Source organism: Mixophyes fleayi, chromosome 10 (assembly GCF_038048845.1).
Source record: "Mixophyes fleayi isolate aMixFle1 chromosome 10, aMixFle1.hap1, whole genome shotgun sequence".
NCBI classification, from domain to species: domain Eukaryota; kingdom Metazoa; phylum Chordata; class Amphibia; order Anura; family Limnodynastidae; genus Mixophyes; species Mixophyes fleayi.
In genome coordinates, this window is record NC_134411.1 from 66,601,096 (window position 1) to 66,623,025 (window position 21,930).

At 34.5% G+C, this 21,930-nt stretch overlaps 10 non-coding genes across 10 annotated transcripts; all 10 read right to left on the bottom strand.

The window, feature by feature from the left end:
• Positions 1-6,953: 6,953 nt before the first annotated feature.
• On the bottom strand, positions 6,954-7,025 carry TRNAD-GUC (transfer RNA aspartic acid (anticodon GUC)). Its single transcript has one exon. It is a non-coding gene; the product is annotated as a tRNA-Asp (tRNA).
• An 870-nt stretch (positions 7,026-7,895) lies between these two features.
• TRNAD-GUC (transfer RNA aspartic acid (anticodon GUC)) lies at positions 7,896-7,967 on the bottom strand. The gene has a single exon. It is a non-coding gene; the product is annotated as a tRNA-Asp (tRNA).
• An 869-nt stretch (positions 7,968-8,836) lies between these two features.
• On the bottom strand, positions 8,837-8,908 carry TRNAD-GUC (transfer RNA aspartic acid (anticodon GUC)). The gene has a single exon. It is a non-coding gene; the product is annotated as a tRNA-Asp (tRNA).
• Positions 8,909-9,777: 869 nt separating this feature from the next.
• TRNAD-GUC (transfer RNA aspartic acid (anticodon GUC)) lies at positions 9,778-9,849 on the bottom strand. Its single transcript has one exon. It is a non-coding gene; the product is annotated as a tRNA-Asp (tRNA).
• A 1,811-nt stretch (positions 9,850-11,660) lies between these two features.
• TRNAD-GUC (transfer RNA aspartic acid (anticodon GUC)) lies at positions 11,661-11,732 on the bottom strand. Its single transcript has one exon. It is a non-coding gene; the product is annotated as a tRNA-Asp (tRNA).
• Positions 11,733-12,602: 870 nt separating this feature from the next.
• Positions 12,603-12,674, bottom strand: TRNAD-GUC (transfer RNA aspartic acid (anticodon GUC)). The gene has a single exon. It is a non-coding gene; the product is annotated as a tRNA-Asp (tRNA).
• Positions 12,675-14,486: 1,812 nt separating this feature from the next.
• On the bottom strand, positions 14,487-14,558 carry TRNAD-GUC (transfer RNA aspartic acid (anticodon GUC)). The gene has a single exon. It is a non-coding gene; the product is annotated as a tRNA-Asp (tRNA).
• A 3,694-nt stretch (positions 14,559-18,252) lies between these two features.
• Positions 18,253-18,324, bottom strand: TRNAD-GUC (transfer RNA aspartic acid (anticodon GUC)). Its single transcript has one exon. It is a non-coding gene; the product is annotated as a tRNA-Asp (tRNA).
• An 870-nt stretch (positions 18,325-19,194) lies between these two features.
• Positions 19,195-19,266, bottom strand: TRNAD-GUC (transfer RNA aspartic acid (anticodon GUC)). Its single transcript has one exon. It is a non-coding gene; the product is annotated as a tRNA-Asp (tRNA).
• A 1,811-nt stretch (positions 19,267-21,077) lies between these two features.
• TRNAD-GUC (transfer RNA aspartic acid (anticodon GUC)) lies at positions 21,078-21,149 on the bottom strand. The gene has a single exon. It is a non-coding gene; the product is annotated as a tRNA-Asp (tRNA).
• Between the last annotated feature and the right edge of the window lie 781 nt (positions 21,150-21,930).

Below are 21,930 nucleotides of genomic sequence, written 5' to 3' on the forward strand. Positions count from 1 at the left end.
AACACTCATTAAAAATGCCCTGCTAAGTGACGTAAAACAACTTACACAAAATATTTTGTCACAGAGGACAATAGTATATGTTTTCTAAAATTGGGAATTTTTTATGTTTTTGGCTAATCTAAAGTGTTTGTTAATCACCTGATAAATTAAATTTTTGGCCAAAATGATTTTTTCTAAATGACTTTAAAAGAAAGTGTACATAAACTATGAATGTGGGCAAAAAAGGTAAGTTGTATTTAAACTAAGGTTAATGCATAAATATTACTGTTTTTTCCTGCATCACGGCAGGAAATAATCGTACTAGCATGCAACACTTCCCACAAGTGCTTATGTTACAGAAAAAATAAAAAACGTTAAGGACTCCCCTTCGTGGAATCGAACCCTGGTCTACCACTTGACAGGTGGGGATACTCACCACTATACTAATGAGGAATAACTTGGCATGTGCTTTTGGGAAAACTCCCTCCAATTGGGAGATTTCAATGCCATCACTGCCGCTAATCAGAAGATGCACAACTTAAATCAACATTTTGCTGAATGGTAAGCTGCTTTGCTTGATGCAAAAGTAAAAAAAAATGTGTAGTTAGCGGGATTGTTACCAAACAGAGAGAATTGAAAAAAAACATACACTGCATTATTTACATGACCCTGAGTAAAGAGAGTGTAAGATTAAGCTAAAGCAGTATTTTCCTGGCACAGTATATATTTGCCCACTGTTTTTTGGGTTTTCGTCAGGAGACACTCCTGTACAGTCATGCATGGATAATCTGCTACAATACAATATGACTCGAAGGACATTTTATGAAATTAATGCTCCAAAACATTTCAAAAAGATGTTTCTTATCCCTTTCAAGAAATATATTTAGCTATATTTTCCTGCATATTTTTATCTTTTTTTATGCATAATAATGGCTTGCTTTAATTCTGTTACCTTTTGCCATTAACACTCATTAAAAATGCCCTGCTAAATGACGTAAAACAACTGACACAAAATATTGTGGCACAGAGGACAATAGTATATGTTTTCTAAAATTGGGAATTTTTAATGTTTTTGGCTAATCTAAAGTGTTTGTTAATCACCTGATAAATTTAATTTTTGGCCAAAATTATTTTTTCTAAATGACTTTAAAAGAAAGTGTACATAAACTTTGAATGTGGGCAAAAAAGGTAAGTTATATTTAAACTAAGGTTAATGCATAAATATTACTGTCTTTTCCTGCATCACGGCAGGAAATAATTGTACTAGCATGCAACACTTCCCACAAGTGCTTATGTTACAGAAAAAAAAAAAATGTTAAGGACTCCCCTTTGGGTAATCGAACCCTGGTCTACCGCTTGACAGGTGGGGATACTCACCACTATACTAACGAGGAATAACTTGACACGTGCTTTTGGGAAAACTCCCTCCAATGGGGAGATTTCAATGCCATCACTGCCGCTAATCAGAAGATGCACAACTTAAATCAACATTTTGCTGAATGGTACGCTGCTTTGCTTGATGCAAAAGTAAAAAAAAAATGTGTAGTTAGCGGGATTGTTGCCAAACAGAGAGAATTGAAAAAAAACATAGACTGCATTATTTACATGACCCTGAGTAAAGAGAGTGTAAGATTAAGCTAAAGCAGTATTTTCCTGGCACAGCATATATTTGCCCACTGTTTTTTGGGTTTTCGTCAGGAGACACTCCTGTACAGTCATGCATGGATAATCTGCTACACTACAATATGACTCGAAGGACATTTTATGAAATTAATGCTCCAAAACATTTCAAAAAGATGTTTCTTATCCCTTTCAAGAAATATATTTAGCTATATTTTCCTGCATATTTTTATCCCTTTTTATGCATAATAATGGCTTGCTTTAATTCTGTTACCTTTTGCCATTAACACTCATTAAAAATGCCCTGCTAAATGACGTAAAACAATTGACAGAAAATATTGTGGCACAGAGGACAATAGTATATGTTTTCTAAAATTGGGAATTTTTTATGTTTTTGGCTAATCTAAAGTGTTTGTTAATCACCTGATAAATTTAATTTTTGGCCAAAATTATTTTTTCTAAATGACTTTAAAAGAAAGTGTACATAAACTTTGAATGTGGGCAAAAAAGGTAAGTTATATTTAAACTAAGGTTAATGCATAAATATTACTGTCTTTTCCTGCATCACGGCAGGAAATAATTGTACTAGCATGCAACACTTCCCACAAGTGCTTATGTTACAGAAAAAAAAAAAATGTTAAGGACTCCCCTTTGGGTAATCGAACCCTGGTCTACCGCTTGACAGGTGGGGATACTCACCACTATACTAACGAGGAATAACTTGACAGGTGCTTTTGGGAAAACTCCCTCCAATGGGGAGATTTCAATGCCATCACTGCCGCTAATCAGAAGATGCACAACTTAAATCAACATTTTGCTGAATGGTAAGCTGCTTTGCTTGATGCAAAAGTAAAAAAAAATGTGTAGTTTGCGGGATTGTTGCCAAACAGAGAGAATTGATAAAAAACATAGACTGCATTATTTACATGACCCTGAGTAAAGAGAGTGTGAGATTAAGCTAAAGCAGTATTTTCCTGGCACAGTATATATTTGCCCACTGTTTTTTGGGTTTTCGTCAGGAGACACTCCTGTACAGTCATGCATGGATAATCTGCTACAATACAATATGACTCGAAGGACATTTTATGAAATTAATGCTCCAAAACATTTCAAAAAGATGTTTCTTATCCCTTTCAAGAAATATATTTAGCTATATTTTCCTGCATATTTTTATCCCTTTTTATGCATAATAATGGCTTGCTTTAATTCTGTTACCTTTTGCCATTAACACTCATTAAAAATGCCCTGCTAAATGACGTAAAACAACTGACACAAAATATTGTGGCACAGAGGACAATAGTATATGTTTTCTAAAATTGGGAATTTTTAATGTTTTTGGCTAATCTAAAGTGTTTGTTAATCACCTGATAAATTTAATTTTTGGCCAAAATTATTTTTTCTAAATGACTTTAAAAGAAAGTGTACATAAACTTTGAATGTGGGCAAAAAAGGTAAGTTATATTTAAACTAAGGTTAATGCATAAATATTACTGTCTTTTCCTGCATCACGGCAGGAAATAATTGTACTAGCATGCAACACTTCCCACAAGTGCTTATGTTACAGAAAAAAAAAAAATGTTAAGGACTCCCCTTTGGGTAATCGAACCCTGGTCTACCGCTTGACAGGTGGGGATACTCACCACTATACTAACGAGGAATAACTTGACACGTGCTTTTGGGAAAACTCCCTCCAATGGGGAGATTTCAATGCCATCACTGCCGCTAATCAGAAGATGCACAACTTAAATCAACATTTTGCTGAATGGTACGCTGCTTTGCTTGATGCAAAAGTAAAAAAAAAATGTGTAGTTAGCGGGATTGTTGCCAAACAGAGAGAATTGAAAAAAAACATAGACTGCATTATTTACATGACCCTGAGTAAAGAGAGTGTAAGATTAAGCTAAAGCAGTATTTTCCTGGCACAGCATATATTTGCCCACTGTTTTTTGGGTTTTCGTCAGGAGACACTCCTGTACAGTCATGCATGGATAATCTGCTACACTACAATATGACTCGAAGGACATTTTATGAAATTAATGCTCCAAAACATTTCAAAAAGATGTTTCTTATCCCTTTCAAGAAATATATTTAGCTATATTTTCCTGCATATTTTTATCCCTTTTTATGCATAATAATGGCTTGCTTTAATTCTGTTACCTTTTGCCATTAACACTCATTAAAAATGCCCTGCTAAATGACGTAAAACAACTGACACAAAATATTGTGGCACAGAGGACAATAGTATATGTTTTCTAAAATTGGGAATTTTTTATGTTTTTGGCTAATCTAAAGTGTTTGTTAATCACCTGATAAATTTAATTTTTGGCCAAAATTATTTTTTCTAAATGACTTTAAAAGAAAGTGTACATAAACTTTGAATGTGGGCAAAAAAGGTAAGTTATATTTAAACTAAGGTTAATGCATAAATATTACTGTCTTTTCCTGCATCACGGCAGGAAATAATTGTACTAGCATGCAACACTTCCCACAAGTGCTTATGTTACAGAAAAAAAAGAAATGTTAAGAACTCCCCTTTGGGTAATCGAACCCTGGTCTACCGCTTGACAGGTGGGGATACTCACCACTATACTAACGAGGAATAACTTGACAGGTGCTTTTGGGAAAACTCCCTCCAATGGGGAGATTTCAATGCCATCACTGCCGCTAATCAGAAGATGCACAACTTAAATCAACATTTTGCTGAATGGTAAGCTGCTTTGCTTGATGCAAAAGTAAAAAAAAATGTGTAGTTTGCGGGATTGTTGCCAAACAGAGAGAATTGAAAAAAAACATAGACTGCATTATTTACATGACCCTGAGTAAAGAGAGTGTGAGATTAAGCTAAAGCAGTATTTTCCTGGCACAGTATATATTTGCCCACTGTTTTTTGGGTTTTCGTCAGGAGACACTCCTGTACAGTCATGCATGGATAATCTGCTACAATACAATATGACTCGAAGGACATTTTATGAAATTAATGCTCCAAAACATTTCAAAAAGATGTTTCTTATCCCTTTCAAGAAATATATTTAGCTATATTTTCCTGCATATTTTTATCCCTTTTTATGCATAATAATGGCTTGCTTTAATTCTGTTACCTTTTGCCATTAACACTCATTAAAAATGCCCTGCTAAATGACGTAAAACAACTTACACAAAATATTTTGTCACAGAGGACAATAGTATATGTTTTCTAAAATTGGGAATATTTTATGTTTTTGGCTAATCTAAAGTGTTTGTTAATCACCTGATAAATTAAATTTTTGGCCAAAATGATTTTTTCTAAATGACTTTAAAAGAAAGTGTACATAAACTTTGAATGTGGGCAAAAAAGGTAAGTTGTATTTAAACTAAGGTTAATGCATAAATATTACTGTCTTTTCCTGAATCATGGCAGGAAATAATCGTACTAGCATGCAACACTTCCCATAAGTGCTTAAGTTACAGTAAAAAGAAAAAAAGTTAAAAACTCCCCATTGGGGAATCGAACCCCGGTCTCCTGCATGACAGGCAGGGATAATCACCACTATACTAACGAGGAATAGCTTGACACTTGTGTTTGGGAAAATTCCCTCCAATGGGGAGATTTCAATGCCATCACTGCCGCTAATCAGAAGATGCACAACTTAAATCAACATTTTGCTGAATGGTAAGCTGCTTTGCTTGATGCAAAAGTAAAAAAAAATGTGTAGTTAGCGGGATTGTTGCCAAACAGAGAGAATTGAAAAAAAACATACACTGCATTATTTACATGACCCTGAGTAAAGAGAGTGTAAGATTAAGCTAAAGCAGTATTTTCCTGGCACAGTATATATTTGCCCACTGTTTTTTGGGTTTTCGTCAGGAGACACTCCTGTACAGTCATGCATGGATAATCTGCTACACTACAATATGATTCGAAGTACATTTTATGAAATTAATGCTCCAAAACATTTCAAAAAGATGTTTCTTATCCCTTTCAAGAAATATATTTAGCTATATTTTCCTGCATATTTTTATCCCTTTTTATGCATAATAATGGCTTGCTTTAATTCTGTTACCTTTTGCCATTAACACTCATTAAAAATGCCCTGCTAAATGACGTAAAACAACTTACACAAAATATTGTGGCACAGAGGACAATAGTATATGTTTTCTAAAATTGGGAATTTTTTATGTTTTTGGCTAATCTAAAGTGTTTGTTAATCACCTGATAAATTTAATTTTTGGCCAAAATGATTTTTTCTAAATGACTTTAAAAGAAAGTGTACATAAACTTTGAATGTGGGCAAAAAAGGTAAGTTGTATTTAAACTAAGGTTAATGCATAAATATTACTGTCTTTTCCTGCATCATGGCAGGAAATAATCGTACTAGCATGCAACACTTCCCATAAGTGCTTATGTTACAGTAAAAAGAAAAAAAGTTAAAAACTCCCCATTGGGGAATCGAACCCCGGTCTCCTGCGTGACAGGCAGGGATAATCACCACTATACTAACGAGGAATAGCTTGACACGTGTGTTTGGGAAAATTCCCTCCAATGGGGAGATTTCAATGCCATCACTGCCGCTAATCAGAAGATGCACAACTTAAATCAACATTTTGCTGAATGGTAAGCTGCTTTGCTTGATGCAAAAGTAAAAAAAAATGTGTAGTTAGCGGGATTGTTACCAAACAGAGAGAATTGAAAAAAAAACATACACTGCATTATTTACATGACCCTGAGTAAAGAGAGTGTAAGATTAAGCTAAAGCAGTATTTTCCTGGCACAGTATATATTTGCCCACTGTTTTTTGGGTTTTCGTCAGGAGACACTCCTGTACAGTCATGCATGGATAATCTGCTACAATACAATATGACTCGAAGGACATTTTATGAAATTAATGCTCTAAAACATTTCAATAAGATGTTTCTTATCCCTTTCAAGAAATATATTTAGCTATATTTTCCTGCATATTTTTATCTCTTTTTATGCATAATAATGGCTTGCTTTAATTCTGTTACCTTTTGCCATTAACACTCATTAAAAATGCCCTGCTAAATGACGTAAAACAACTGACACAAAATATTGTGGCACAGAGGACAATAGTATATGTTTTCTAAAATTGGGAATTTTTTATGTTTTTGGCTAATCTAAAGTGTTTGTTAATCACCTGATAAATTAAATTTTTGGCCAAAATGATTTTTTCTAAATGATTTTAAAAGAAAGTGTACATAAACTATGAATGTGGGCAAAAAAGGTAAGTTGTATTTAAACTAAGGTTAATGCATAAATATTACTGTCTTTTCCTGCATCACGGCAGGAAATAATCGTACTAGCATGCAACACTTCCCACAAGTGCTTATGTTACAGAAAAAATAAAAAATGTTAAGGACTCCCCGTCGGGGAATCGAACCCCGGTCTCCCACGTGACAGGCGGGGATACTCACCACTATACTAACGAGGAATAACTTGACATGTGTTTTTCGGAAAACTCCCTCCAATGGGGAGATTTTAATGCCATCTCTGCCGCTAATCAGAAGATGCACAACTTAAATTAACATTTTGTTGAATGGTAAGCTACTTTGCTTGATGCAAAAGTAAACAAAAATGTGTAGTTAGCGGGATTGTTGCCAAACAGAGAGAACTGAAAAAAAACATAGACTGCATTATTTACATGACCTTGAGTAGAGAGAGTGTAAGATTAAGCTAAAGCAGTATTTTCCTGGCACAGTATATATTTGCCTGCTGTTTTTCGGGTTTTCGTCAGGAGACACTCCTGTACAGTCATGCATGGATAATCTGCTACACTACAATATGACTCGAAGGACATTTTATGAAATTAATGCTCTAAAACATTTCAATAAGATGTTTCTTATCCCTTTCAAGAAATATATTTAGCTATATTTTCCTGCATATTTTTATCTCTTTTTATGCATAATAATGGCTTGCTTTAATTCTGTTACCTTTTGCCATTAACACTCATTAAAAATGCCCTGCTAAATGACGTAAAATAACTGACACAAAATATTGTGGCACAGAGGACAATAGTATATGTTTTCTAAAATTGGGAATTTTTTATGTTTTTGGCTAATCTAAAGTGTTTGTTAATCACCTGATAAATTAAATTTTTGGCCAAAATGATTTTTTCTAAATGACTTTAAAAGAAAGTGTACATAAACTATGAATGTGGGCAAAAAAGGTAAGTTGTATTTAAACTAAGGTTAATGCATAAATATTACTGTCTTTTCCTGCATCACGACAGGAAATAATCGTACTAGCATGCAACACTTCCCAAAAGTGCTTATGTTACAGAAAAAATAAAAATTCTTAAGGACTCCCCGTCAGGGAATCGAACCCCGGTCTCCCGCGTGACAGGCGGGGATACTCACCACTATACTAACGAGGAACAACTTGACATATATTTTTGGGAAAACTCCCTCCAATGGGGAGATTTCAATGCCATCTCTGCCGCTAATCAGAAGATGCACAACTTAAATCAACATTTTGCTGAATGGTAAGCTGCTTTGCTTGATGCAAAAGTAAAAAAAAATGTGTAGTTAGCGGGATTGTTGCCAAACAGAGAGAATTGAAAAAAACATAGACTGCATTATTTACATGACCCTGAGTAAAGAGAGTGTAAGATTAAGCTAAAGCAGTATTTTCCTGGCACAGTATATATTTGCCCACTGTTTTTTGGGTTTTCGTCAGGAGACACTCCTGTACAGTCATGCATGGATAATCTGCTACACTACAATATGACTCGAAGGACATTTTATGAAATTAATGCTCTAAAACATTTCAATAAGATGTTTCTTATCCCTTTCAAGAAATATATTTAGCTATATTTTCCTGCATATTTTTATCTCTTTTTATGCATAATAATGGCTTGCTTTAATTCTGTTACCTTTTGCCATTAACACTCATTAAAAATGCCCTGCTAAATGACGTAAAACAACTGACACAAAATATTGTGGCACAGAGGACAATAGTATATGTTTTCTAAAATTGGGAATTTTTTATGTTTTTGGCTAATCTAAAGTGTTTGTTAATCACCTGATAAATTAAATTTTTGGCCAAAATGATTTTTTCTAAATGACTTTAAAAGAAAGTGTACATAAACTATGAATGTGGGCAAAAAAGGTAAGTTGTATTTAAACTAAGGTTAATGCATAAATATTACTGTCTTTTCCTGCATCACGGCAGGAAATAATCGTACTAGCATGCAACACTTCCCACAAGTGCTTATGTTACAGAAAAAATAAAAATTCTTAAGGACTCCCCGTCAGGGAATCGAACCCCGGTCTCCCGCGTGACAGGCGGGGATACTCACCACTATACTAACGAGGAACAACTTGACATGTATTTTTGGGAAAACTCCCTCCAATGGGGAGATTTCAATGCCATCTCTGCCGCTAATCAGAAGATGCACAACTTAAATCAACATTTTGCTGAATGGTAAGCTGCTTTGCTTGATGCAAAAGTAAAAAAAAATGTGTAGTTAGCGGGATTGTTGCCAAACAGAGAGAATTGAAAAAAACATAGACTGCATTATTTACATGACCCTGAGTAAAGAGAGTGTAAGATTAAGCTAAAGCAGTATTTTCCTGGCACAGTATATATTTGCCCACTGTTTTTTGGGTTTTCGTCAGGAGACACTCCTGTACAGTCATGCATGGATAATCTGCTACACTACAATATGACTCGAAGGACATTTTATGAAATTAATGCTCTAAAACATTTCAATAAGATGTTTCTTATCCCTTTCAAGAAATATATTTAGCTATATTTTCCTGCATATTTTTATCTCTTTTTATGCATAATAATGGCTTGCTTTAATTCTGTTACCTTTTGCCATTAACACTCATTAAAAATGCCCTGCTAAATGACGTAAAACAACTGACACAAAATATTGTGGCACAGAGGACAATAGTATATGTTTTCTAAAATTGGGAATTTTTTATGTTTTTGGCTAATCTAAAGTGTTTGTTAATCACCTGATAAATTAAATTTTTGGCCAAAATGATTTTTTCTAAATGACTTTAAAAGAAAGTGTACATAAACTATGAATGTGGGCAAAAAAGGTAAGTTGTATTTAAACTAAGGTTAATGCATAAATATTACTGTCTTTTCCTGCATCACGGCAGGAAATAATCGTACTAGCATGCAACACTTCCCACAAGTGCTTATGTTACAGAAAAAATAAAAATTCTTAAGGACTCCCCGTCAGGGAATCGAACCCCGGTCTCCCGCGTGACAGGCGGGGATACTCACCACTATACTAACGAGGAACAACTTGACATGTATTTTTGGGAAAACTCCCTCCAATGGGGAGATTTCAATGCCATCTCTGCCGCTAATCAGAAGATGCACAACTTAAATCAACATTTTGCTGAATGGTAAGCTGCTTTGCTTGATGCAAAAGTAAAAAAAAATGTGTAGTTAGCGGGATTGTTGCCAAACAGAGAGAATTGAAAAAAACATAGACTGCATTATTTACATGACCCTGAGTAAAGAGAGTGTAAGATTAAGCTAAAGCAGTATTTTCCTGGCACAGTATATATTTGCCCACTGTTTTTTGGGTTTTCGTCAGGAGACACTCCTGTACAGTCATGCATGGATAATCTGCTACACTACAATATGACTCGAAGGACATTTTATGAAATTAATGCTCCAAAACATTTCAAAAAGATGTTTCTTATCCCTTTCAAGAAATATATTTAGCTATATTTCCCTGCATATTTTTATCTCTTTTTATGCATAATAATGGCTTGCTTTAATTCTGTTACCTTTTGCCATTAACACTCATTAAAAATGCCCTGCTAAATGACGTAAAACAACTGACACAAAATATTGTGGCACAGAGGACAATAGTATATGTTTTCTAAAATTGGGAATTTTTTATGTTTTTGGCTAATCTAAAGTGTTTGTTAATCACCTGATAAATTAAATTTTTGGCCAAAATGATTTTTTCTAAATGACTTTAAAAGAAAGTGTACATAAACTATGAATGTGGGCAAAAAAGGTAAGTTGTATTTAAACTAAGGTTAATGCATAAATATTACTGTCTTTTCCTGCATCACGGCAGGAAATAATCGTACTAGCATGCAACACTTCCCACAAGTGCTTATGTTACAGAAAAAATAAAAAATGTTAAGGACTCCCCGTCGGGGAATCGAACCCCGGTCTCCCACGTGACAGGTGGGGATACTCACCACTATACGAACGAGGAATAACTTGACATGTGTTTTTGGGAAAACTCCCTCCAATGGGGAGATTTTAATGCCATCTCTGCCGCTAATCAGAAGATGCACAACTTAAATTAACATTTTGTTGAATGGTAAGCTACTTTGCTTGATGCAAAAGTAAACAAAAATGTGTAGTTAGCGGGATTGTTGCCAAACAGAGAGAACTGAAAAAAAACATAGACTGCATTATTTACATGACCTTGAGTAGAGAGATTGTAAGATTAAGCTAAAGCAGTATTTTCCTGGCACAGTATATATTTGCCAGCTGTTTTTCGGGTTTTCGTCAGGAGACACTCCTGTACAGTCATGCATGGATAATCTGCTACACTACAATATGACTCGAAGGACATTTTATGAAATTAATGCTCTAAAACATTTCAATAAGATGTTTCTTATCCCTTTCAAGAAATATATTTAGCTATATTTTCCTGCATATTTTTATCTCTTTTTATGCATAATAATGGCTTGCTTTAATTCTGTTACCTTTTGCCATTAACACTCATTAAAAATGCCCTGCTAAATGTCGTAAAACAACTGACACAAAATATTGTGGCACAGAGGACAATAGTATATGTTTTCTAAAATTGGGAATTTTTTATGTTTTTGGCTAATCTAAAGTGTTTGTTAATCACCTGATAAATTAAATTTTTGGCCAAAATGATTTTTTCTAAATGACTTTAAAAGAAAGTGTACATAAACTATGAATGTGGGCAAAAAAGGTAAGTTGTATTTAAACTAAGGTTAATGCATAAATATTACTGTCTTTTCCTGCATCACGGCAGGAAATAATCGTACTAGCATGCAACACTTCCCACAAGTGCTTATGTTACAGAAAAAATAAAAATTCTTAAGGACTCCCCGTCAGGGAATCGAACCCCGGTCTCCCGCGTGACAGGCGGGGATACTCACCACTATACTAACGAGGAACAACTTGACATGTATTTTTGGGAAAACTCCCTCCAATGGGGAGATTTCAATGCCATCTCTGCCGCTAATCAGAAGATGCACAACTTAAATCAACATTTTGCTGAATGGTAAGCTGCTTTGCTTGATGCAAAAGTAAAAAAAAATGTGTAGTTAGCGGGATTGTTGCCAAACAGAGAGAACTGAAAAAAAACATAGACTGCATTATTTACATGACCTTGAGTAGAGAGAGTGTAAGATTAAGCTAAAGCAGTATTTTCCTGGCACAGTATATATTTGCCTGCTGTTTTTCGGGTTTTCGTCAGGAGACACTCCTGTACAGTCATGCATGGATAATCTGCTACACTACAATATGACTCGAAGGACATTTTATGAAATTAATGCTCTAAAACATTTCAATAAGATGTTTCTTATCCCTTTCAAGAAATATATTTAGCTATATTTTCCTGCATATTTTTATCTCTTTTTATGCATAATAATGGCTTGCTTTAATTCTGTTACCTTTTGCCATTAACACTCATTAAAAATGCCCTGCTAAATGACGTAAAACAACTGACACAAAATATTGTGGCACAGAGGACAATAGTATATGTTTTCTAAAATTGGGAATTTTTTATGTTTTTGGCTAATCTAAAGTGTTTGTTAATCACCTGATAAATTAAATTTTTGGCCAAAATGATTTTTTCTAAATGACTTTAAAAGAAAGTGTACATAAACTATGAATGTGGGCAAAAAAGGTAAGTTGTATTTAAACTAAGGTTAATGCATAAATATTACTGTCTTTTCCTGCATCACGGCAGGAAATAATCGTACTAGCATGCAACACTTCCCACAAGTGCTTATGTTACAGAAAAAATAAAAATTCTTAAGGACTCCCCGTCGGGGAATCAAACCCCGGTCTCCCGCGTGACAGGCGGGGATACTCACCACTATACTAACGAGGAACAACTTGACATGTATTTTTGGGAAAACTCCCTCCAATGGGGAGATTTCAATGCCATCTCTGCCGCTAATCAGAAGATGCACAACTTAAATCAACATTTTGCTGAATGGTAAGCTGCTTTGCTTGATGCAAAAGTAAAAAAAAATGTGTAGTTAGCGGGATTGTTGCCAAACAGAGAGAATTGAAAAAAACATAGACTGCATTATTTACATGACCCTGAGTAAAGAGAGTGTAAGATTAAGCTAAAGCAGTATTTTCCTGGCACAGTATATATTTGCCCACTGTTTTTTGGGTTTTCGTCAGGAGACACTCCTGTACAGTCATGCATGGATAATCTGCTACACTACAATATGACTCGAAGGACATTTTATGAAATTAATGCTCCAAAACATTTCAAAAAGATGTTTCTTATCCCTTTCAAGAAATATATTTAGCTATATTTCCCTGCATATTTTTATCTCTTTTTATGCATAATAATGGCTTGCTTTAATTCTGTTACCTTTTGCCATTAACACTCATTAAAAATGCCCTGCTAAATGACGTAAAACAATTGACACAAAATATTGTGGCACAGAGGACAATAGTATATGTTTTCTAAAATTGGGAATTTTTTATGTTTTTGGCTAATCTAAAGTGTTTGTTAATCACCTGATAAATTAAATTTTTGGCCAAAATGATTTTTTCTAAATGATTTTAAAAGAAAGTGTACATAAACTATGAATGTGGGCAAAAAAGGTAAGTTGTATTTAAACTAAGGTTAATGCATAAATATTACTGTCTTTTCCTGCATCACGGCAGGAAATAATCGTACTAGCATGCAACACTTCCCACAAGTGCTTATGTTACAGAAAAAATAAAAAATGTTAAGGACTCCCCGTCGGGGAAATCAAACCCCGGTCTCCCACGTGACAGGCGGGGATACTCACCACTATACTAACGAGGAATAACTTGACATGTGTTTTTGGGAAAACTCCCTCCAATGGGGAGATTTTAATGCCATCTCTGCCGCTAATCAGAAGATGCACAACTTAAATTAACATTTTGTTGAATGGTAAGCTACTTTGCTTGATGCAAAAGTAAACAAAAATGTGTAGTTAGCGGGATTGTTGCCAAACAGAGAGAACTGAAAAAAAACATAGACTGCATTATTTACATGACCTTGAGTAGAGAGAGTGTAAGATTAAGCTAAAGCAGTATTTTCCTGGCACAGTATATATTTGCCAGCTGTTTTTCGGGTTTTCGTCAGGAGACACTCCTGTACAGTCATGCATGGATAATCTGCTACACTACAATATGACTCGAAGGACATTTTATGAAATTAATGCTCTAAAACATTTCAATAAGATGTTTCTTATCCCTTTCAAGAAATATATTTAGCTATATTTTCCTGCATATTTTTATCTCTTTTTATGCATAATAATGGCTTGCTTTAATTCTGTTACCTTTTGCCATTAACACTCATTAAAAATGCCCTGCTAAATGACGTAAAACAACTGACACAAAATATTGTGGCACAGAGGACAATAGTATATGTTTTCTAAAATTGGGAATTTTTTATGTTTTTGGCTAATCTAAAGTGTTTGTTAATCACCTGATAAATTAAATTTTTGGCCAAAATGATTTTTTCTAAATGACTTTAAAAGAAAGTGTACATAAACTATGAATGTGGGCAAAAAAGGTAAGTTGTATTTAAACTAAGGTTAATGCATAAATATTACTGTCTTTTCCTGCATCACGGCAGGAAATAATCGTACTAGCATGCAACACTTCCCACAAGTGCTTATGTTACAGAAAAAATAAAAATTCTTAAGGACTCCCCGTCAGGGAATCGAACCCCGGTCTCCCGCGTGACAGGCGGGGATACTCACCACTATACTAACGAGGAACAACTTGACATATATTTTTGGGAAAACTCCCTCCAATGGGGAGATTTCAATGCCATCTCTGCCGCTAATCAGAAGATGCACAACTTAAATCAACATTTTGCTGAATGGTAAGCTGCTTTGCTTGATGCAAAAGTAAAAAAAAATGTGTAGTTAGCGGGATTGTTGCCAAACAGAGAGAATTGAAAAAAACATAGACTGCATTATTTACATGACCCTGAGTAAAGAGAGTGTAAGATTAAGCTAAAGCAGTATTTTCCTGGCACAGTATATATTTGCCCACTGTTTTTTGGGTTTTCGTCAGGAGACACTCCTGTACAGTCATGCATGGATAATCTGCTACACTACAATATGACTCGAAGGACATTTTATGAAATTAATGCTCCAAAACATTTCAAAAAGATGTTTCTTATCCCTTTCAAGAAATATATTTAGCTATATTTCCCTGCATATTTTTATCTCTTTTTATGCATAATAATGGCTTGCTTTAATTCTGTTACCTTTTGCCATTAACACTCATTAAAAATGCCCTGCTAAATGACGTAAAACAACTGACACAAAATATTGTGGCACAGAGGACAATAGTATATGTTTTCTAAAATTGGGAATTTTTTATGTTTTTGGCTAATCTAAAGTGTTTGTTAATCACCTGATAAATTAAATTTTTGGCCAAAATGATTTTTTCTAAATGACTTTAAAAGAAAGTGTACATAAACTATGAATGTGGGCAAAAAAGGTAAGTTGTATTTAAACTAAGGTTAATGCATAAATATTACTGTCTTTTCCTGCATCACGGCAGGAAATAATCGTACTAGCATGCAACACTTCCCACAAGTGCTTATGTTACAGAAAAAATAAAAATTCTTAAGGACTCCCCGTTGGGGAATCAAACCCCGGTCTCCCGCGTGACAGGCGGGGATACTCACCACTATACTAACGAGGAACAACTTGACATGTATTTTTGGGAAAACTCCCTCCAATGGGGAGATTTCAATGCCATCTCTGCCGCTAATCAGAAGATGCACAACTTAAATCAACATTTTGCTGAATGGTAAGCTGCTTTGCTTGATGCAAAAGTAAAAAAAAATGTGTAGTTAGCGGGATTGTTGCCAAACAGAGAGAATTGAAAAAAACATAGACTGCATTATTTACATGACCCTGAGTAAAGAGAGTGTAAGATTAAGCTAAAGCAGTATTTTCCTGGCACAGTATATATTTGCCCACTGTTTTTTGGGTTTTCGTCAGGAGACACTCCTGTACAGTCATGCATGGATAATCTGCTACACTACAATATGACTCGAAGGACATTTTATGAAATTAATGCTCCAAAACATTTCAAAAAGATGTTTCTTATCCCTTTCAAGAAATATATTTAGCTATATTTCCCTGCATATTTTTATCTCTTTTTATGCATAATAATGGCTTGCTTTAATTCTGTTACCTTTTGCCATTAACACTCATTAAAAATGCCCTGCTAAATGACGTAAAACAATTGACACAAAATATTGTGGCACAGAGGACAATAGTATATGTTTTCTAAAATTGGGAATTTTTTATGTTTTTGGCTAATCTAAAGTGTTTGTTAATCACCTGATAAATTAAATTTTTGGCCAAAATGATTTTTTCTAAATGATTTTAAAAGAAAGTGTACATAAACTATGAATGTGGGCAAAAAAGGTAAGTTGTATTTAAACTAAGGTTAATGCATAAATATTACTGTCTTTTCCTGCATCACGGCAGGAAATAATCGTACTAGCATGCAACACTTCCCACAAGTGCTTATGTTACAGAAAAAATAAAAAATGTTAAGGACTCCCCGTCGGGGAAATCAAACCCCGGTCTCCCACGTGACAGGTGGGGATACTCACCACTATACTAACGAGGAATAACTTGACATGTGTTTTTGGGAAAACTCCCTCCAATGGGGAGATTTTAATGCCATCTCTGCCGCTAATCAGAAGATGCACAACTTAAATTAACATTTTGTTGAATGGTAAGCTACTTTGCTTGATGCAAAAGTAAACAAAAATGTGTAGTTAGCGGGATTGTTGCCAAACAGAGAGAACTGAAAAAAAACATAGACTGCATTATTTACATGACCTTGAGTAGAGAGAGTGTAAGATTAAGCTAAAGCAGTATTTTCCTGGCACAGTATATATTTGCCAGCTGTTTTTCGGGTTTTCGTCAGGAGACACTCCTGTACAGTCATGCATGGATAATCTGCTACACTACAATATGACTCCAAGGACATTTTATGAAATTAATGCTCTAAAACATTTCAATAAGATGTTTCTTATCCCTTTCAAGAAATATATTTAGCTATATTTTCCTGCATATTTTTATCTCTTTTTATGCATAATAATGGCTTGCTTTAATTCTGTTACCTTTTGCCATTAACACTCATTAAAAATGCCCTGCTAAATGACGTAAAACAACTGACACAAAATATTGTGGCACAGAGGACAATAGTATATGTTTTCTAAAATTGGGAATTTTTTATGTTTTTGGCTAATCTAAAGTGTTTGTTAATCACCTGATAAATTAAATTTTTGGCCAAAATGATTTTTTCTAAATGACTTTAAAAGAAAGTGTACATAAACTATGAATGTGGGCAAAAAAGGTAAGTTGTATTTAAACTAAGGTTAATGCATAAATATTACTGTCTTTTCCTGCATCACGGCAGGAAATAATCGTACTAGCATGCAACACTTCCCACAAGTGCTTATGTTACAGAAAAAATAAAAATTCTTAAGGACTCCCCGTCAGGAAATCGAACCCCGGTCTCCCGCGTGACAGGCGGGGATACTCACCACTATACTAACGAGGAACAACTTGACATGTATTGTTGGGAAAACACCCTCCAATGGGGAGATTTCAATGCCATCTCTGCCGCTAATCAGAAGATGCACAACTTAAATCAACATTTTGCTGAATGGTAAGCTGCTTTGCTTGATGCAAAAGTAAAAAAAAATGTGTAGTTAGCGGGATTGTTGCCAAACAGAGAGAATTGAAAAAAACATAGACTGCATTATTTACATGACCCTGAGTAAAGAGAGTGTAAGATTAAGCTAAAGCAGTATTTTCCTGGCACAGTATATATTTGCCCACTGTTTTTTGGGTTTTCGTCAGGAGACACTCCTGTACAGTCATGCATGGATAATCTGCTACACTACAATATGACTCGAAGGACATTTTATGAAATTAATGCTCCAAAACATTTCAAAAAGATGTTTCTTATCCCTTTCAAGAAATATATTTAGCTATATTTCCCTGCATATTTTTATCTCTTTTTATGCATAATAATGGCTTGCTTTAATTCTGTTACCTTTTGCCATTAACACTCATTAAAAATGCCCTGCTAAATGACGTAAAACAACTGACACAAAATATTGTGGCACAGAGGACAATAGTATATGTTTTCTAAAATTGGGAATTTTTTATGTTTTTGGCTAATCTAAAGTGTTTGTTAATCACCTGATAAATTAAATTTTTGGCCAAAATGATTTTTTCTAAATGACTTTAAAAGAAAGTGTACATAAACTATGAATGTGGGCAAAAAAGGTAAGTTGTATTTAAACTAAGGTTAATGCATAAATATTACTGTCTTTTCCTGCATCACGGCAGGAAATAATCGTACTAGCATGCAACACTTCCCACAAGTGCTTATGTTACAGAAAAAATAAAAAATGTTAAGGACTCCCCGTCGGGGAATCGAACCCCGGTCTCCCGCGTGACAGGCGGGGATACTCACCACTATACTAACGAGGAATAACTTGACATGTGTTTTTGGGAAAACTCCCTCCAATGGGGAGATTTTAATGCCATCTCTGCCGCTAATCAGAAGATGCACAACTTAAATTAACATTTTGTTGAATGGTAAGCTACTTTGCTTGATGCAAAAGTAAACAAAAATGTGTAGTTAGCGGGATTGTTGCCAAACAGAGAGAACTGAAAAAAAACATAGACTGCATTATTTACATGACCTTGAGTAGAGAGAGTGTAAGATTAAGCTAAAGCAGTATTTTCCTGGCACAGTATATATTTGCCAGCTGTTTTTCGGGTTTTCGTCAGGAGACACTCCTGTACAGTCATGCATGGATAATCTGCTACACTACAATATGACTCGAAGGACATTTTATGAAATTAATGCTCTAAAACATTTCAATAAGATGTTTCTTATCCCTTTCAAGAAATATATTTAGCTATATTTTCCTGCATATTTTTATCTCTTTTTATGCATAATAATGGCTTGCTTTAATTCTGTTACCTTTTGCCATTAACACTCATTAAAAATGCCCTGCTAAATGACGTAAAACAACTGACACAAAATATTGTGGCACAGAGGACAATAGTATATGTTTTCTAAAATTGGTAATTTTTTATGTTTTTGGCTAATCTAAAGTGTTTGTTAATCACCTGATAAATTAAATTTTTGGCCAAAATGATTTTTTCTAAATGACTTTAAAAGAAAGTGTACATAAACTATGAATGTGGGCAAAAAAGGTAAGTTGTATTTAAACTAAGGTTAATGCATAAATATTACTGTCTTTTCCTGCATCACGGCAGGAAATAATCGTACTAGCATGCAACACTTCCCACAAGTGCTTATGTTACAGAAAAAATAAAAATTCTTAAGGACTCCCCGTCAGGGAATCGAACCCCGGTCTCCCGCGTGACAGGCGGGGATACTCACCACTATACTAACGAGGAACAACTTGACATGTATTTTTGGGAAAACTCCCTCCAATGGGGAGATTTCAATGCCATCTCTGCCGCTAATCAGAAGATGCACAACTTAAATCAACATTTTGCTGAATGGTAAGCTGCTTTGCTTGATGCAAAAGTAAAAAAAAATGTGTAGTTAGCGGGATTGTTGCCAAACAGAGAGAATTGAAAAAAACATAGACTGCATTATTTACATGACCCTGAGTAAAGAGAGTGTAAGATTAAGCTAAAGCAGTATTTTCCTGGCACAGTATATATTTGCCCACTGTTTTTTGGGTTTTCGTCAGGAGACACTCCTGTACAGTCATGCATGGATAATCTGCTACACTACAATATGACTCGAAGGACATTTTATGAAATTAATGCTCCAAAACATTTCAAAAAGATGTTTCTTATCCCTTTCAAGAAATATATTTAGCTATATTTCCCTGCATATTTTTATCTCTTTTTATGCATAATAATGGCTTGCTTTAATTCTGTTACCTTTTGCCATTAACACTCATTAAAAATGCCCTGCTAAATGACGTAAAACAACTGACACAAAATATTGTGGCACAGAGGACAATAGTATATGTTTTCTAAAATTGGGAATTTTTTATGTTTTTGGCTAATCTAAAGTGTTTGTTAATCACCTGATAAATTAAATTTTTGGCCAAAATGATTTTTTCTAAATGATTTTAAAAGAAAGTGTACATAAACTATGAATGTGGGCAAAAAAGGTAAGTTGTATTTAAACTAAGGTTAATGCATAAATATTACTGTCTTTTCCTGCATCACGGCAGGAAATAATCGTACTAGCATGCAACACTTCCCACAAGTGCTTATGTTACAGAAAAAATAAAAAATGTTAAGGACTCCCCGTCGGGGAATCAAACCCCGGTCTCCCACGTGACAGGCAAGGATACTCACCACTATACTAACGAGGAATAACTTGACATGTGTTTTTGGGAAAACTCCCTCCAATGGGGAGATTTTAATGCCATCTCTGCCGCTAATCAGAAGATGCACAACTTAAATTAACATTTTGTTGAATGGTAAGCTACTTTGCTTGATGCAAAAGTAAACAAAAATGTGTAGTTAACGGGATTGTTGCCAAACAGAGAGAACTGAAAAAAAACATAGACTGCATTATTTACATGACCTTGAGTAGAGAGAGTGTAAGATTAAGCTAAAGCAGTATTTTCCTGGCACAGTATATATTTGCCAGCTGTTTTTTGGGTTTTCGTCAGGAGACACTCCTGTACAGTCATGCATGGATAATCTGCTACACTACAATATGACTCGAAGGACATTTTATGAAATTAATGCTCTAAAACATTTCAATAAGATGTTTCTTATCCCTTTCAAGAAATATATTTAGCTATATTTTCCTGCATATTTTTATCTCTTTTTATGCATAATAATGGCTTGCTTTAATTCTGTTACCTTTTGCCATTAACACTCATTAAAAATGCCCTGCTAAATGACGTAAAACAACTGACACAAAATATTGTGGCACAGAGGACAATAGTATATGTTTTCTAAAATTGGGAATTTTTTATGTTTTTGGCTAATCTAAAGTGTTTGTTAATCACCTGATAAATTAAATTTTTGGCCAAAATGATTTTTTCTAAATGACTTTAAAAGAAAGTGTACATAAACTATGAATGTGGGCAAAAAAGGTAAGTTGTATTTAAACTAAGGTTAATGCATAAATATTACTGTCTTTTCCTGCATCACGGCAGGAAATAATCGTACTAGCATGCAACACTTCCCATAAGTGCTTATGTTACAGAAAAAATAAAAATTCTTAAGGACTCCCCGTCAGGGAATCGAACCCCGGTCTCCCGCGTGACAGGCGGGGATACTCACCACTATACTAACGAGGAACAACTTGACATGTATTTTTGGGAAAACTCCCTCCAATGGGGAGATTTCAATGCCATCTCTGCCGCTAATCAGAAGATGCACAACTTAAATCAACATTTTGCTGAATGGTAAGCTGCTTTGCTTGATGCAAAAGTAAAAAAAAATGTGTAGTTAGCGGGATTGTTGCCAAACAGAGAGAATTGAAAAAAACATAGACTGCATTATTTACATGACCCTGAGTAAAGAGAGTGTAAGATTAAGCTAAAGCAGTATTTTCCTAGCACAGTATATATTTGCCAGCTGTTTTTCGGGTTTTCGTCAGGAGACACTCCTGTACAGTCATGCATGGATAATCTGCTACACTACAATATGACTCGAAGGACATTTTATGAAATTAATGCTCTAAAACATTTCAATAAGATGTTTCTTATCCCTTTCAAGAAATATATTTAGCTATATTTTCCTGCATATTTTTATCTCTTTTTATGCATAATAATGGCTTGCTTTAATTCTGTTACCTTTTGCCATTAACACTCATTAAAAATGCCCTGCTAAATGACGTAAAACAACTGACACAAAATATTGTGGCACAGAGGACAATAGTATATGTTTTCTAAAATTGGGAATTTTTTATGTTTTTGGCTAATCTAAAGTGTTTGTTAATCACCTGATAAATTAAATTTTTGGCCAAAATGATTTTTTCTAAATGACTTTAAAAGAAAGTGTACATAAACTATGAATGTGGGCAAAAAAGGTAAGTTGTATTTAAACTAAGGTTAATGCATAAATATTACTGTCTTT